The following is a 17,253-nucleotide window of genomic DNA, read 5'->3' on the forward strand; positions in this document are numbered from 1 at the left end:
AGCCCTCCGCTCCTCTATCTCCAATTCTCTATGGGTGAGTCACTTCTCCAAGCAGAGACTGGGCAGTAGCTCTCTTTCCTCTGCAGGTGCCTCCCTCTGGGATGGCCTCCCTGCCACTCTCTGCCTTGCGCTGGTCCTTCTTAAGTTCTGGAAGCTCCTCAAGACCTTACTTTTCTCCTATTCCTTCTGTCTGCCTCTCTCCGGCTAACCTTTTCCCACCTTCCTTTTCTCTGTGCCTTCCCTCTGCTATCCCTCCCTTCCTCCTCCTGTTACATTGACTGGCTGCCTGTTGCTCCTCTGAGTGATATAGGACACCTGTCCCCCCACCCCCTGCCCAGTCCCTAACACTTGCCGTTGGGCCCTCCTGCACTACCACCTGGCCTTCCTTGCACTTCCTGGACATGTTCGCCTTGGAGGCCCTGCCTTACTGCACTTAACCAAGGGCACTGTTCCAGTGGGTACACTTCTCCCCCTTTTTCCTCCTCTGCACTCCTTGTCTGCGCACTTGCACACTCTAAATTATACTAGATCTAGTAAGATTGTTTGTCTTGGTCTCCCCTGTTTTTCTCCCTCCCTGGTTGTGCCTCGAAACACTTGTGTATAGGCGCATTCTAAATAACTGCATTCTAAATAACCTATCAATCAATCACTTTAAAATGTTTTCTGAACGCTTTATTTCACTACCAGCTGTGATTTGTTTAGAAATTGATTTTGCAACGTGCCATACATCAAATTGATGATATATCTGTGGGAACTGCTCTTGCTTGGCCTTTGGTATTCCAACATGCCTGTCAGTGGCTATCAGGTATATTTGCATTGCCCTGGATTCCAGAAGTTCGACTGATTTAATGAAACCATGTTTCTCCATGGCAACAGATGATGTACACTGCACAATGACCTAACTCACTATTTTTTACTTTTCATGTCTTGAAAGTGGTAAGTGCAATATTTAGTGGGAAAATCCTGGACTATCACACTGTTCGTCGCCAGCAAGCATGACCCTTTTGCCATCAAGTGTACTGTCAGTTGATTACTGTTCAAGTTTCCATGCCTGACTAATAGCAGGGAACAAGAAATCGTTCTGATATTTGTACTAGTGGGTTTTAGCAAGGAACTGAAGTCCCACAAATTGACAGAAACCTGACATTTTACTGAACGTTGATCCACTGAATAGCAAAGCAGATGAAAAAAGTAGATTTCCAGCAGCCACCTTTCTAAGGATAGGTTGTGCTGACCCTGAAAATGTGTTATGTTGGTGGACACAGCTGGCCTGAATTGTAGAAACAGGGATAATTTAATGTTTCGTCGGTGGACATTTTTTTAGAGGGTGTAGATTGTGTCAACGGGTCTACAAACAATTCCAATATATCTTCTGTGTCTTCAGTTTCATCTAGACGTTTTGCAATGTAGCAATGATCTATGGAAATTACTTTCCATGGCTCGCTGGTGACATTACATTCATATTCTAGCCACTTAACATTTGCATCACGACTCTTGACTGGACCATGCCGTGCCTCGAAAAGTAGTTGTTCCATAGTGACATCCGTTTGGCAAGTGACAGCGTTAGTTTCTGTTGTTGTCTGAGTTTTTATGCTCCTTTTCCTCCTGGGCCCTTTAACAGATTGAAATAAAAACATCCTCAATTTATAGCACACATACAGAAGATAACATTTACCAACTAAAAACATAATAAGCATTTTTGCCAAGTATAAACCCAGCAAATGTGTTTTCCACTCAAAGAAACATATGTACATATCTACAAACAGAACCTACTTAACAAACGTAAAACATTGCAACATATTAAAAATGACATGCTAATCAGATGTGTTGATAAATTATATTTCAGATAATGTTACGTATAATGTTATGTATACCTCTAGTCTCTATGTATCTTCAATTTCGACTGCTTCAGTGGTACATTCCTTGGACAAAACATTAATTTAAAAAAGTTAATTGTCAAGCACATTTAATTATACATTCTTTGATCTCACAAAGTACATCTCAACAAAGTTGTTTTAAATAATTGTCGACCTGAAATGATAAGGTTAGTCGTAATACAATTTGAAAATACGTAGCAAGATAAAGTCGAACACTAGGAACGTGTGACGTTTTCAACATATATATTTTACATTTCACCTGATAACCTTCTGAGATGTCACATGTAGCCGATGTGATATCATCATGCAAAACATAGTGATTTAAATGTTTCCTCCCAAATTAGTTTGCGCTGTAATGTTTGATTTTGAATCTATTCTGCTTTGGGTAGGAAGTAAAATGTTATTAACAAAAACAGAAAAGGCTACATGTATTTCAATGTTATATTCTGTTTTTGGGGATATTTTACTTTCGATGTTGCATGTCTATGGGCGATAAATACAACAAGGTTGTTGATTGAATTTTTTGCACTTTTTTAAAAGTATTGAAGTTCCAGCATCCCCTTATAACATAGTAATTGTTGTAATACAGATGTTAAAGCAAAATTAAAAAGAAAACCTCAGATGCAGATGATGGTATATATTGAGACACTCCTACACATGTATATGACGGATTAGTATACAATAATTACTTGATTGGTGAGTGATGTTGCTGTTGACTCCTGAATAGTGATTGATGATGAATCTTGCTCCTTTATTTTATGTATATATGCAAAAACTGGTCCAATTGAAAATGTACATTAGTATTATAAATATTGCCACATCGAACGCTCAAAAACATTACTACATGCATGTTGCTTGGCCTCACCATTAAGATATTTGATGTGTCTGTGGTTTCTTCATTGCTGAAGGTCAGTACTTTCATCAGTAAGCTATACGTAAAGAAAGACATGTTAACCAATACATTTAAAAAAATTAAGCGAATGTGGGAAAAGACAAAGTAGTCAAAAGTGAACATTCTTTAAAATACAGTGCTTTGTGTCGCAAGCGCAACTTGTGTAACATAACATTGATGGAAATATTCCCCAAAAAGTCAAACCTTCATCATGTTAACTTTTCCACACACTAATTCATTAGATTGAGAGATCATTTAGAACATTCTTTTTATGTACCAACATACATAACAAATTCATCCTCCACTACTCACTGGAGCCAGCGTGTGCTGAAATTTAGTTGGGACTGCATTGAGAAGTAATTTGCGAAGGCGTCTGGGGTGATGCTTTTTAGTGTAGTGGGATGCTTCGTATGTATCGTCTGAGAAGTGCATGCTGCAGACGCTGAATCAATTGCCCCTTACGTCTTCCAAGACATTATTGTCTCTGCTTTCAATCTAGGATAATGGAATTCGCAATCTAATCCGTTGGGAATGCATGCAGGAGTGTGCCAGGAGTTTTGACATGGCTCACAGTAGGGCAATCAAAAACGATACATGAAGGCATTCTTGAAATGTCCGTAAGATCTGTTAAAGAAATATAAATAATGAATACAATTAATAAAGTATTACTGTGAGCAAAGCAACGATCGCATAGCTTTGTTTATAAACTTTGTTTGACATTTCTTTTTAAAACCTCTGTAACCTTGTCTAATTATCACAGCGATCAAATTAGTCATAACTCATTGTTATACCACACATTGTAATGTATTACTAGTCTATTCAATAAACTTTGAGCCACCAAAAGAACATGCGTTAAAAAATGGACTACTAAACATTACATTCTGATACAATGCTCTGTAATGAAATGTGGTAATTCCAGAGATAAAAATACATAAAACGTTTGATAATGGTGAACTCTTAAAATGAGAATACGGTGTACATTGGGTATAAAGTAATAGAAACTTTCCGAGCAGCGATCAATGAAACTACAGAACAAAATAGTTGACCAGCCCTTACTTGGACGAACATTAAACCGATTCAGCAAGTGTGGTAGATCAATGGCGATATACCTTGTGGACTTCAGAGATGTTCCGAGGTAACTATCAAGGTGTTTATAAAGTCTTAGAAAAGTGGGTCCCTATGTGAATGTGTGACATGTTCTTTGACACCAACCAAGCCTTGATGGCAAGGTTTGACATCCTCATATCCATCCTGTTCATGTGAGCACAGTCATAGGTGCAAACTGCCATTTATACTGGAGTGGGATGGATGAGCGTGAGGCGAGCGCAATAGGCCCGGAACAATGTTCAAGGGATACATACATACATTGATTGCAGGGATGGGTTCTTCAAAGGGGATTCTGGAGACACCGGGTCTGGAGAGGCCATGTGGACAATGGTCACAGTGCGGTAGACCCCTTTGAGGTGTACATGGTGTTTGGCACCTTCAGCGTCCCCATCCACCCAGCCCTCTCGGGAGCGCCCGGTCATAGGTGCAAACGGCCATTGATACTGGAGGGGGATGGATGGGCGTGAGGTGAGCGCAATAAGCCTGGAACAATGTTCAAGAGATGCATACATATATTGATTACATATATTGATTGCAGGGAGGGGTTCTTCAAGGGGGAGTCTGGAGACACTGGATCTGGGGAGGCCATGTGGACAATGGTCGTAGTGCAGTAGACCCCTTTGAGGTGTACATGGTGTTTGGCACCTTGGGCATCCCCATCTACCCTGCCCCTCGGAAGCGCACGGTCATAGGTGCGAACTGTCATTGATACAGGGACGGGGTCTTCAAAGGGGAGTGTGGAGACTCCAGGTCTGGGGAGCCCATGTAGACAATGGTCGCAGTGCGGTAGACCCCTTTGAGGTATATATGGTGTTTGGCACCTTAAGCGTCCCCATAACCCAGTCCTCCGGGAATGCACGGTCATAGGTGTGAACTGCCATTGACACTGGAGGGGGATGGATGGGCATGAGGCGAGTGCAAAATGCCACCAAACTTTGTTCATGAACCTCCTAGATTGTTGGACGCGTTGTTGACTGCCTGAAAAATTCAAACAACTTTTCATATTAACTCTTTTTTTTTAATTGACTTTGGTAATGTAGATGGCACAAACAAACTACAAATTGTATTGATGCGGTTGCAGTATTGTGTATAACAAATCCCTTGTACTGTCCGTTGTCACTGGGGAATATCACGCGAATGGCTAGGACAGCACAGGCATGTACTACTTGTCGAACGCGAAATCCAAGCCTTCCATGAATCCATGTAAACACACGATAGGCCACAAGCCTGTACCACCTTTGAAAGAGAAACTGAAATATTTTACTAGAATGAACCAGATAACTGTACTTATTTAGTTTGAAATGCTCTCTAAATTCGATGTCATTGTTACCCTTAAAAAAGTAGCTTTCAGAGTAAAGTACTTGTGATTTGAAGTATTGTAAAATTACAAATGTGAACTCCAATTGAAGCAAGAACAGTTTGGGACCTAAGGAAATATTAGTTTTAAGTTCAAAGTGAAAGAAATGTAATTATTTGGACGTTACATCCAGTGATGAATACTCTAGGTTTACATTAGTATGAGAAATGTATTCAAATTACATAAAAAAACCTTTGTCGGTGAACGATGGAAGTTACAATGATTTAGGAGAACAACATCAAATGTTAGCTGTCTCAATTGTCAAACATACATCAGATCTAGAGTAAACGTACTCATTACTTGGATTACGAGGGAGAAGTGCTGCTCAAAGTTCATGCATTAGGACCATCATCATACGCAACACAGCTCTTGTGAGTCAGGCTGACCTGAAGTCACGCAGCTCCGTAACGCATATCAGTGGTGTGTCTTTTTCGGCTATTTAGGACAAGCATCCATAGTTTTCTCGGCAGCAGCAGTTCTCCACCTTCGGTTGGCATAACCTCGCAGCCATTGCAGGTGCTCCAGGTCAAAACTTCTTCCATGCAACTGTGTTCAGGCTCCGGTGATTGATCATCATGCCTCTCATCTGATTCCCCCTCGTTTCCACTTCTTTCCGTTTCTTTCTCTTTCAATTAATTCCTCCTCTGAATATTCAGGCTCGTAATGGTATGGCTGTATTGTTGCCATAGTTCCTGAATATTGAATAAGTACAAAATCAACATTCAGAAAAATAAGAATGTCTTTGTTTGTACACAAGAACTACTGTTAAAGAAGGAGAAGAGAACACACTGCCATGTTACAAAAACCCATAGTGGAAAGACATGAACAATAGACACAAACTATGAAATTTCGCATTCACACATGTAAAAAATAAGCCTTGTAAAAGTACAATTTAAGTTTGGCAAAAACATTTGCACATAATATAAGAAATGTTTGACTAAAAAGCAACTACTGAGTTCTATCAGTTCAGATAGTGTAAGTACCTGTTCGCAGGGTGTCAAACTAGGAAGATAGCTGAAAAGAGCATAAACAACTTACAAAGGCTTGAAACGAAATACACTGACACGAAGGAAAAAGAAACTCCAATGTTGTGTGATCAGAAAGAGCTTTTATAACACTGAGGAACGAGGCGTCTTGGCATTTCCATGGAGACACGTCAATAGATTGCGCACAGAGGACGTTGACATGAGACGTGCATTGTAGTTGTGAAAAGGGACGTAAGCATCTAGTGATGTCAGTTTGAGGGGCGGGCAATCTATATTCTTGCTGTGAGGTCACTTGAACTTAGGGCGAAGTATTGACGGATAAGATTAGCACAAGATGGTGGCACCCAACCACTTGTTTTCGCATGTGTAAATGTGAGGAAAACGAAGGTAAGATGCATAGGAAGTTTTTTTAAGATCGATTACAGTATGCATAAAAATGCATGCCCGATCAATTGGGACAATAAAAGTTCTGAGCTAACTTCCCCTTTAAACAGTTAGTTGCATGACGAGTGGGGAGGAAAGGAACTCCCTGTGTTGAAGGAGGCCGCTCAATAAACTGTTCCAAATTGGGGGCTCGTGGCCAGGATTTAGCTGCCTATTTCTGACCCATGACAAGTAATTGTGACAGACTATTCATTTTGATGCCATTGCATTAAGGTGGAGGGAAAGTCATTATTGTTTTGTTAAAGTGCCACAGGGACTTGACCCCTGAGTTCCAGGGAGGTGTATAGGTAAAACATTTAGATTGTATAAGAATTGATTTGTGTGAGGAAATCAAGCAGAAACAGGGTGATTTTTGCCCCTGCTCAGACAAAGTTCGACAAAAGTTGCAAAAAGCCACTTTAAAATGACTAGCATAGGACTAAGCACCTTCTGGCTAAGTTTATAATTCAAGCGAGAAATGGAGTGAGGGCAAAGCCGGGAGCTGGCAAACTAGAATGGTGCAATAGGTCACCTCAGTCAGCACTGATATTTGATGTGAAGGTGGGCTATTGCCCAAAGCACTAGAGGCATTTTATATGACCCAGAATGCTCGTGAAGAACAGACCCAAATGGCTCAACTCATTGCTCACTTATATTTTCATATGCAATCACTTGAGGAAAGATGGCAGAATAAAGAGGCTGATGTGATGAAGCAGACTGAGGCCTGGAAACAGGCTCAGAAAGAACTCACACAACTTGGAGAAAAGTGCAGCATTGCAAGTGTTTTGAGTTACAACAAAAAAGACTTGTTGAGCAACTAAAGGATGAGCAGAAAACAAAACAGCAAGCCAGTGAAGAGAGATAGAGTTCAATGCACTGCATAATTCACCTGCATTCCCAATTGAATGATCAGACTGGTCATCACAGACGGTTGTTAGATCACATTATGGCCCCCAAACAACAAATTAGGGAATTGGAAAGGGAAAACAGTCAGTCGATCATTAAAGAGATGGACTCACAAAAGTAGTTTGATGAAATGCGGCATAATGTACATATTCTGAAACAACAGAAAAGACCAAGATGCATTCAGGCTGAAAATGGATGCAGAGAAAAAACAGTCAAGTCCTCAGGAACTGGCCATAATTAGAGAAGAAAGGAGTGAGCTAGTAGAACGTGTGTGGCAAATAGAAGCTGAACTATTAGAGCCAGCGAATTGGTGGGCTGAGCAAGAGAAAGATAATTCTCCTGAAGGAAAAGCGCCTTGAATATGCACACAGCATACAAGGCTCACAGAGGGAGAATGAATCACTTCAGCATGAAGTGCAGGAAACAAAAAATTGGTTGGTAGCTCAGAGCAGGGTGCATGACATTAATCAGGCCTTAGTGTCAGAATTAAAAAGCCAGCTCTCTGAATACCAACAGGAAATAAGCACAGAGAGAAGCAGGTGTGAGAGCCTCAACAATGAAATTGAAAATTATAAACAGACCCTGAGGCACCCTGCCCAATCAGGATATGTGTTATAAGATGCGTCACGAGAGCTTAAATTACCTTTCTTTACTGGAGAGCGCTGAGTTGAGGCTGCCAGTATGTCGATGAATCACAGCCGAGGAAAGTGCAACGCTAGGAACCGACCCAACCCCCTCCTGACGATTAACGAGAGGATGGGACTGAATCAGCTCCCAACGCCACGAGGGGTCCTTCTCTGTATTAGCGTGACGTTGAGACAGTGTTACCACTGACAGAGAAGGCCAAGCAGAGTCCAGTAAGCAGATCCAAAAGCGAGTCTTCAGAACTCCTCCGGAAGGTAGAGCACAGATACCGGCAGGGCACAGCACAGGCAGAAGGAGGCAGGAAGAACAGCCCACCCAGGGAAGAAAACTCCAAGAAGAGGGAGCAGGGGAAGGAAGACCCAGACAGGCCAGCTAGAACCCCAGTAATAGAATCAGGGGGCAGGCAAGGGGTAGAGGAAGGGCAGTGGGCAGGAAGGACTGGGACTGGGGACCCAAGAAGAATACAGAGAAGCAGGCTAGGCAGGTAAGCACAATCAGGAAGGGAACTGGAGGCAGAGACAAGCAAGGCTCCAGCAGCGTACACACGGAAGAATCACGTTGAGACGCAAGTCTCCGTGCGTACGGAGCCTCTTTAAAGTTCCGGGCCAAGACGAGGCTTGGAACGCAAGCACCCGCTACTGCGCATGCGCGGAACGTCGGATACTGACGATCCGCGCATGCGCAGAACATTCAAGATGGCCGCGCCCATGGAGCCGACCCGGACCGCGGGGCGTCGCGAGGGAAGACGCCAGCGCGGATACAGTCTCCACGAGGGAGACCCTCGTGGCCGAAGAACCGGGACCCCAGAACAGGTAAGTGGCGCGCGCGAGCGTAGCGTGACAATATGGGGAAAGGCCCACTGATCAAGGTGAGGCGCACTTCCCAATAGGGGCCTCATGCCAGTCATTTTACAACCCCCCCATGTCCAAATGGGAACTAACCTCATGCATGCCACCTATCAAGAACAGGGTGACTTGAGGCAGTTAGACTTAACCAGGCCTAGCCCAACTGATCAAGAAGGCTAGTCCCTGTCTGATACTGATGAGTATTAATCTCTACCACACAGAAGGGAAAGTGGCTGGGCCAGTGTATTCTGGGAAGTAAGGATAAATACTGTAAGTACTTCAGACCATGAAAACTTTTATGATGAGATAGTGAGGGAGTTAGAGTGGCTGAAGATGCGACTACAAAGAGACCACCTTTCCCATTTTGCCAGTTCCTGGGGGTGGACCAATGAGGGAGGATCAGCTGGATGGGGGGTCCTTGGTGAGTGGAGGTGGGACCGACGCAAATACCTTCGGATATTACAATGGAAGACAGACTAACACTCAAGCTATTTTCCTGACATGTCCCAACCCCAGGGTCAGGCAATTGACCAGAACCACACACCTGATGGCCCTTTCCCTTCCCCATATGGATAAAAGGTGGAGCACAAGAGCACAATACGAGGAAGGCACATCACACGTCCAGGGAGCTAACTCAGCACAGCAGTTCAAGAGGAGGAGAAAGACGGCACACACCGAGAGGGTGACAAGGAGAGAAGCGACCTTGTCCTTTCCGACCAAGGCCTGTGAAACCTCCACAGAAGGAATTGGAAGACTGCGCACAATAGCCAGCGTGTGTTGCAGCAGATGTCAATGGGCCACGAGACCCTCCTCCGCTGATAACCAAGCCGGGGAGAGACGCTTGTCTCTGTGGTACCAACATTGACTCCAACGAGAGCGAAGGCCAAGCGGTTCATCACAGCCGGTGAGTTGAGGGGAGAGTCGATAAGAAACCAAACTGTTGAATGAAAAGTAAACCAAACTGTTGAATGAAAAGTAGCAAACTGCTAATTGAACTTTGAAAGCATAAAGAGCGATTGATGTGAAACGGGGAAAACCAGCAACAGAGGAGTCCGGCACCATGAGGGTGCTCACTCAGGAAACTCTCAGCGATTACCGGATTATTAAAACTACCGAAACCAGAAGGCCTTGAGAAAGGCGAGAAGAGGGGTCAAAGTGGTAATACCGGGGTCTTGAAAAATCCTCTGTACAGTCGAAAGTCTTTGACCGACAGATGATTGTGAAGCTAAGGAAAGTGAATCTCACATCGTAAGAGTTGAATAAGAAAAGGTGCAATAGACAGATTGACAAGAGTGGACCTGAACAAGGGATGCCGATAGAGAGCGGGAAAGTCTAAGGCCCGAAATACAGTGTTTCGACAAGAGTGAACCCGGCAGAGGGATGCCCACAGTGAACTGTACAAAAAGACATTAAGATTTACGAAAAGTTACCAGATAAGTTGCATTGAAAGCCATAGTGAACCTGATCGAGGGAGGCGAACAGTTGAGTCGGGTCTGAGCTCTGAAAAGGAGGATCCGAGGGTGAAAAGCCGACACCCAGCGACCCGTGAGTGTAACAAATCAAAATACAAGAGGGAAAGCCTTTTGAATACATGACATACCAGAGGGAACCCGACAAAGAGAAGTGATATTCGAAAGGGGTCTGAGCCTGGAAGAGGGGGAACTCAAGGGTGAAGAACTATCATCCAAAAATAGAGAAAAACCTTTTTATTGAACTTTTGTTTTGATACTGTGAATCTGACAGACCCCCGAAACCAGGAGAAATAACTATCAAAGGTTCTGGTGTCATTAAATAACTTTCTAGGGATCTGTGCCTGGAAGAGGGGGATCCAGAGGTGAAAGACATCACCCGATGTATATGTGAAAAGGAACTCTTTGCGATTATTTGAATACATCAGACTTACGGCGGCAAGAGACTTTTTGATAGAAAAGAGACTTAACCACTGAATGCCCTTATTGCTGAAAGCGGAACTGTTAGCTCATGCTGGGATAGCTCGAGCGTGTGCTGTTCTCCAAAGTCTCACCTTGTCCAGTGCTGAAAACATGGGGAAGAGCCATCTCAAGTACCACTTCCTGACTTATATTTGTGAACACTTCCTTCTTTCTTAAGAACATCATCCCACACTTCTTTTTAGTTTTTAGGATAAGGATTGGCAATAGGTTGTTCTTAGTATAGGCCCTTTTATTTGACACAACGCCACTAGGACTGCTTTATTATTATTTGATGGTCGAAGCTTGCTCCCATCTCAGATTTAGGTTTAGATAAGGTGTTTTTGCAACCTACCTTTGAAATTTAATAAACATCCTTGAACTGTGATCACTTGTGTCTGTCTTTACTGTTTCCTCCACAAGTTCCTTACAAAGGGAGCACCCTAACATTTTACACCAGTCCAAAATCAGAAGAAACATTGAGTCCCGTGAAATCAAACAAGGAAGAACCCGCTCAGAGATTGACTGACATTCAGAAAAAGGGTGAGCAGTTGTTTTTCCCGATTCAGCTGAATGAGTGGGCGAAGCCGTTGCTCGCCAGAGTAAGCCTGAATAATGGAAGGAGCTTCATCAGTGGAAAATTATTCAGGAAACTCCCAAAAGATCAGACCATTCCCACATTTAAATTGATTGACAAATGGGAAGTAGGTCTGGAAACCCCAAATTCCAAACATCTCCTGTCTAGCAGGTGTATGCTAAAGACTTCCATTGGTGCATAGCGCATAATTGTTAGATTGTGAGAGATGTTCTTCTGCCCTTTATTTGGGCAGTGACATTCTCAAACGGTCCGCAATCAATTTGGACCTAATTAATAATAAAGCCTGGTCCCGACTGGGGGCAACCCCAAGGGCTTTGACAACACTGAAAAAGCATTCCGGTCAGCTCAATTGTTGCCTTATGCCGTTGAAGTTGAAGTGCGAGAAGAGGTACCAACCGAGGACAGGTGCAACAATTTACTCTTCCCCTCAAAATTAAGCGATGACAGAAACCCAAACATCAGGATGCATATATAAATCTAAATTCCCATGTCCAACAACAAGGTTTGTATTTAAATCCAACACCTCTAGTAGACCTAGAACATGGCACCATTTGAATATTGGTGGATAACAGCGACCTGTGAAGTATCACTTTCGGCGCAGACACCTTTACTGGAATGGCGGTTGATACCCAACATTATTCTATTGATTTAGGTAATTAAATCATGGGGCCAATCCCAAATGACTGTTTAGACGGCAGCGACGGTATTCCTCCAGAAAAGATCTTTACTAGACATGGGGGGATTTCTTGGTGTACTCTTCCTGCCCCTATGGAGTAGAAGAGGTGACCTGTGACATTAGGAGGGAGGAGGTAGTGTTCGGAGTTAAGGACCGCTACCTCAAATCCCCTGTCCAGATCAACACCACCAAAAGAGATCTCTCCACCCAACTGGAGGATACCCCTGAAATTGCCAAGCCTGAGGTCTTTCCAGGTTTCAAGCAGATGGTCGTGGAAAGGATCAATCTTGCTGATGCCTATGAAACTGAGGAGCAAAGACAAAAGCCAAAACAGGTCTTCCTGGAATTCCAAGATACCTTTTCAGTGGACTCATATGAATGTGGACGCACATCCATTCACTCAACCACCATTCCCACAGACCCTGAGAAGGCTCCAGTATTTGTGAAACAATACCAATTACCGCTCATATCCATGGAATTACTCACAGAGATTATTAAGAATTTAGAATCTCGTGGCATAATTCGTCTGATCCACAGTACCTTAAATGACCCGGTACTGGGCATACTCAAACAAAATGGCCAATGGAGACTATGTGCAGGCCTAAGGGAGTTGAACAAATGGGTCCACATGTCAAGATGGCCCCTTCCCTACATCGATCAGGGACTGGCCCAGATCCAAGAATCAAAGGTGTACACCGCCATTGACCTGACCAATGGTTACTGGACAGTACCCGTGAGTAGGGAAGGCCAGTAGAAGCTTGACTTTACCTTCGGGGACAGCAGTACACATGGGCCCGAACCCCCTTTGGATACATAAACTCTGGCAATTAGTTCAACGTCTTCCTATATAAGGCCATGCCTGATTTGGGCGAAAGGGGAAACCTGGCCTATATGGATGATGTTTTGATCAAGAGTTCACCGCTGGAGGGACATATAGCAGAAATCTGCTATGTTCTAGCCCAGTTGCAGAAAGACAAAGCAAAACTGTTCTTTCAGAAGGCACAGTGGTGTAAGACCTGAGTGCACCTCTTAGGGCACGTGATCACTCCATAGGGTCTTAATCCCAGGCGAAGAAGGTGGAAGCCTTATTGAAATTAAAAGACCCTACCACTCTTCGAGAATTAAGAAGACTTCTTGGATTCATTAATTATAGCCGGAAGTTCATTGAAGACTACGCAGAGGTCACTGGACCCTTGGTTCATTTATCAAAGGCCGGAGACAAGTGGGAGTGGGGTCCGGAACAATACGAGGCAGTTAAACAACTGAAAAAAAAGCCTTTCCCAGGATCCTTGTTTGGTTTACCCCATGATATGATATGATATGGCATTGGTAACGAGCCTATACACAAGCGTTTCAAGTGTTTCAAGGCGCGACGAGGCAGGGAGGGGGAAACGGGGGAAGACAGACAACGATCCTACTAGGCCAGGTGTCATTCAGATCGCGCAAGTGCAGGGGAAGGGGGAAGGGACAAAGCGCAAGGGGAGGGGAAGGGGCAAGTGCAGTACAAGGTAAGTATATATAATAAAATGAATAGGGCCAGCTGGTGGCAAGTGCAAGGTAAGTGCAGGCAAGTGCTGGGAACGGGGGCTGTAGGGATACAGAGACAGTCCCGCAGAGCAGGGGTTGCCAGCGAGGCAGTGCAAGTGCAGAGTGGCTGGGCCCAGGACCGAGGTCGGCGAGAGTGGCCCAGTTGCAGATTCGGTGCAGATTCAGCGAAGAATTAGCAGGGGAGTGGGAGAGAGAAAGCAGAAGCAAAGAGGAAGGTTTTGAGGTGCTTCCGGAACCGTAGACAGTTCTCCTCAAGTTTCAGGGAGGCAGGAAGGCTGTTCCAGAGGGAGGCCCCTGCCGCGGAGAGAGATCTACCCCCAGCTCGTTGCTGCGAGAAGCGGCTGACCCAGAGGGAGTTGGAGACGGATGAGCGAAGGGCTCAGGAAGGAAGATATTTAGGAAGAGAGAGTTGAAGGTATTTAGGCCCCATGCCCCAGAAGGCCTTGTGGACAATGCAGAGGGTTTTGAACTTTATCCTCGCAGCCACTGGGAGCCAGTGTAGAGACTTCAGTCCTGGAGAGATACGGTCCCTGGGCTTAAGGCCAAGGACAAGTCTCGCAGTTCTGTTCTGGATGAGTTGCAGAGGGCGGAGAGTGGAGGCAGGCAGATTAAGATAGAGGCTGTTACAGTAGTCCAGCTTTGAGAGAACCAGGGCTTGTGAGACAATGAGCTTCTGGGGGAAGGAGAGGAAGGGAAGAATACCTCTGAGGAGGTGCAGCTGGTAGTGTGACTTCTTAGAGACGTCAGATATATGAGGAGAAAAGGAGAGTGTGGAGTCGAAGATAACCCCGAGGTTTTTTGCCGTGCAGGTAGGTGCAGGAAGAGGGCCAAGAGAGGCCGGCCAGAGAGCTGCAGGGAAGGAGGGAGTGGGTGTGCCGATGAGTAGAATCTCAGTCTTACTGGCATTAAGGCAGAGGTCATTGGCAGCACACCATTCCTGGATAGCCGACAGACAGTCAGAGATGAGGGAAGGAGAGGAGGAGGCCGAGGGTAGCCTGAAAATGAGCTGGGTATCGTCCGCATAGCACTGAAAGTTGGGGCAGAGAGCGGCGATGCGGTGGGCAAGGAGTGCCAGGTACTGGTTGAACAGCCAGGGGGAGAGATTTGATCCCTGGGGGACACCACAGGTGGAGAAAAAGATGTCAGAGAGGAAGGACCCCAGTTGGACCTGGGAGGGTCGATTGGAGAGGAAAGAGGTCAGCCACGCCAGAGCCTGACCAGTGATACCCAGGTTGTCACGGAGACGGTTGAGCAGGATGGCATGGTTGACAGTGTCAAAGGCAGAAGAGAGATCGAGCAGAATGAGAACACACGGAGTGTTGGAGTCAAGGTTCAAGAGTAGGTCCTCACGGATGTTCAGGAGAGCAGTTTCCGTGCTTCTGGCGTCGATGTGGTCCTTGATAGTTTTGGAGGAACAGGGGTGAACCTGTTTGGATGAGACTTTCATAGATCGGACTTGTCTGGAAACCTCATCAGCAGAGAAAAGGGGAAAGGCAGAAAAGGGGGCTGGAGGGGTGGCTGTAGAAGGGCCAGAGGAAGAGCCAGGAAGAGAGGGAGGGAGGTGATAGGAGGAGAGTGAGGACAGGATGTCCTGAGTTTTAGAGATGAAGTGAGAGGCAAGTGCAGTGCAGAGGGCCTGGGAGGGAACAGGAGAGGTAGAGACTGCAGCAGGGTTGGCAAGCTCCTTGCAGATTTTAAAGAGTTCGGCCGAGTTGTTAGATGCCGCAGAGATTCGGGCTTGGATAAGGGCTCTCTTCTTGGAGAGAACGGAGAGACGGTATTGCCTTTGGAGCAGGCGGCAGGCCAGTTTGTCAGAGGATGAACATGAAGCACGCCATTTCCTCTCTGCCACCCTGCACTTGCGTTTAAGGGTAACGAGCTCCGAGTCATACCAGGAGTTACATTTGGCTTTAGGCTTCAGGCGGATTCTCATGACAGGGGCAAGGATATCAAGAGTATCAGATATAGCAGAGTGGAGCATGGAGAGGGCAGAGGTGGCAGCGAAAGCCTCAACTGACACGCGCTTCATGGGTCGGATGACCGAGAAGGTGGGTGGCAGTGGTGAGGGTGGCTTTGTCAGTGGGGTAGGGAGGGTGATGTGGGAGGATAGGAGAAAGTGATCACTCCAGGAGAGAGGAGTGGAGAGAGGGACGGAGAGGGGAAGGTCAGATTAGGTACCCAGTGTAGAGGCCACCTAAGTTTGAGAGTCCTGCGAGGGAAGAAAAAAGCCCTAGTTTACCACAATTTCAGAGCAACAGTAACACAGTAAATGTGTATTAGGTACCCAGTGTAGAGGCCACCTAAGTTTGAGGGTCCTGCAAGGGGATAAAAAAGCCCTAGTTTACCACAATTTCAGAGCAACAGTAACACAGTAAATGTGTATTAGGTACCCAGTGTAGAGGCCCCCTAAGTTTGAAAGTCCTGCGGGGGGAGGAAAAAAGCCCTAGTTTACCATAATTTCAGAGCAACAGTAACACAGTAAATGCGTATTAGGTACCCAGTGTAGAGGCCCCCTAAGTTTGAAAGTCCTGCGGGGGGAGAAAAAAGCCCTAGTTTACCACAATTTCAGAGCAACAGTAACACAGTAAATGCGTATTAGGTACCCAGTGTAGGGGCCACCTAAGTTTGAGAGTCCTGCGATGGGAGAAAAAAGCCCTAGTTTACCACAATTTCAGAGCAACAGTAACACAGTAAATGCGTATTAGGTACCCAGTGTAGGGGCCACCTAAGTTTGAGAGTCCTGCGATGGGAGAAAAAAGCCCTAGTTTACCACAATTAGCGGAACACAGTGAAGTGTAGAAACCATGTGAATGAAATGAAAAGGTGTAGGTTGGTGGGCTGGGCGAGCAGGTGGAGCTAACCAGAAAGAACAGCAGAACGGCACATGGCGTCCCCTGCGGACACCTGCAGACACACTGGGAGCCGCAGCCGTAGGAGCCGCCCTTAGCCGAGGGGGCTGCCGGGCAGGGGGCTGCCCAGTGGGGTGGGATTTAAGGCAGGAGGAGAGGAAGGGGAGGGAGGTGTGGGTGGGCAGGGAGGCGGGAAGAGAGAGGGGAGAGGAGGACCAGGAAGTGAGGTGGAGGGAGGGGGCAGGGGGCAGCACAACGCGCACGGAGCGCCAGAAACAACAGTGCCTCAATAACTAAACTTCCCGTAAGCCCAACGGGGCCAGGAAGGCAGCCTCACAGCTGGCCGCACAGGGCTATGGGCGACCGCTCAATCCCGTTCATTGTTGGCACAAAGCATGCCTCGAATTTTTCCAGTTAATCAGGTGCTCCATAAACCCATATCTGAGATAATCATAGTCAGTGATTATGGTCACCTCATTGAGTTGGTGGTGCATTGCAGTGAGGATGGCTCGATGAACGACCATCAACTCTGCAACCTGAATACTTCGTGATCCTATTTTTTAACCAGCAGAGGGTTCCGTGGTATCATTCACACAGGCATTCACAATGCCAGCCA

This window comes from Ambystoma mexicanum, chromosome 2p (assembly GCF_040938575.1).
Source record: "Ambystoma mexicanum isolate Mex_15411 chromosome 2p, UKY_AmexF1_1, whole genome shotgun sequence".
Classification (NCBI taxonomy): Eukaryota; Metazoa; Chordata; class Amphibia; order Caudata; family Ambystomatidae; genus Ambystoma; species Ambystoma mexicanum.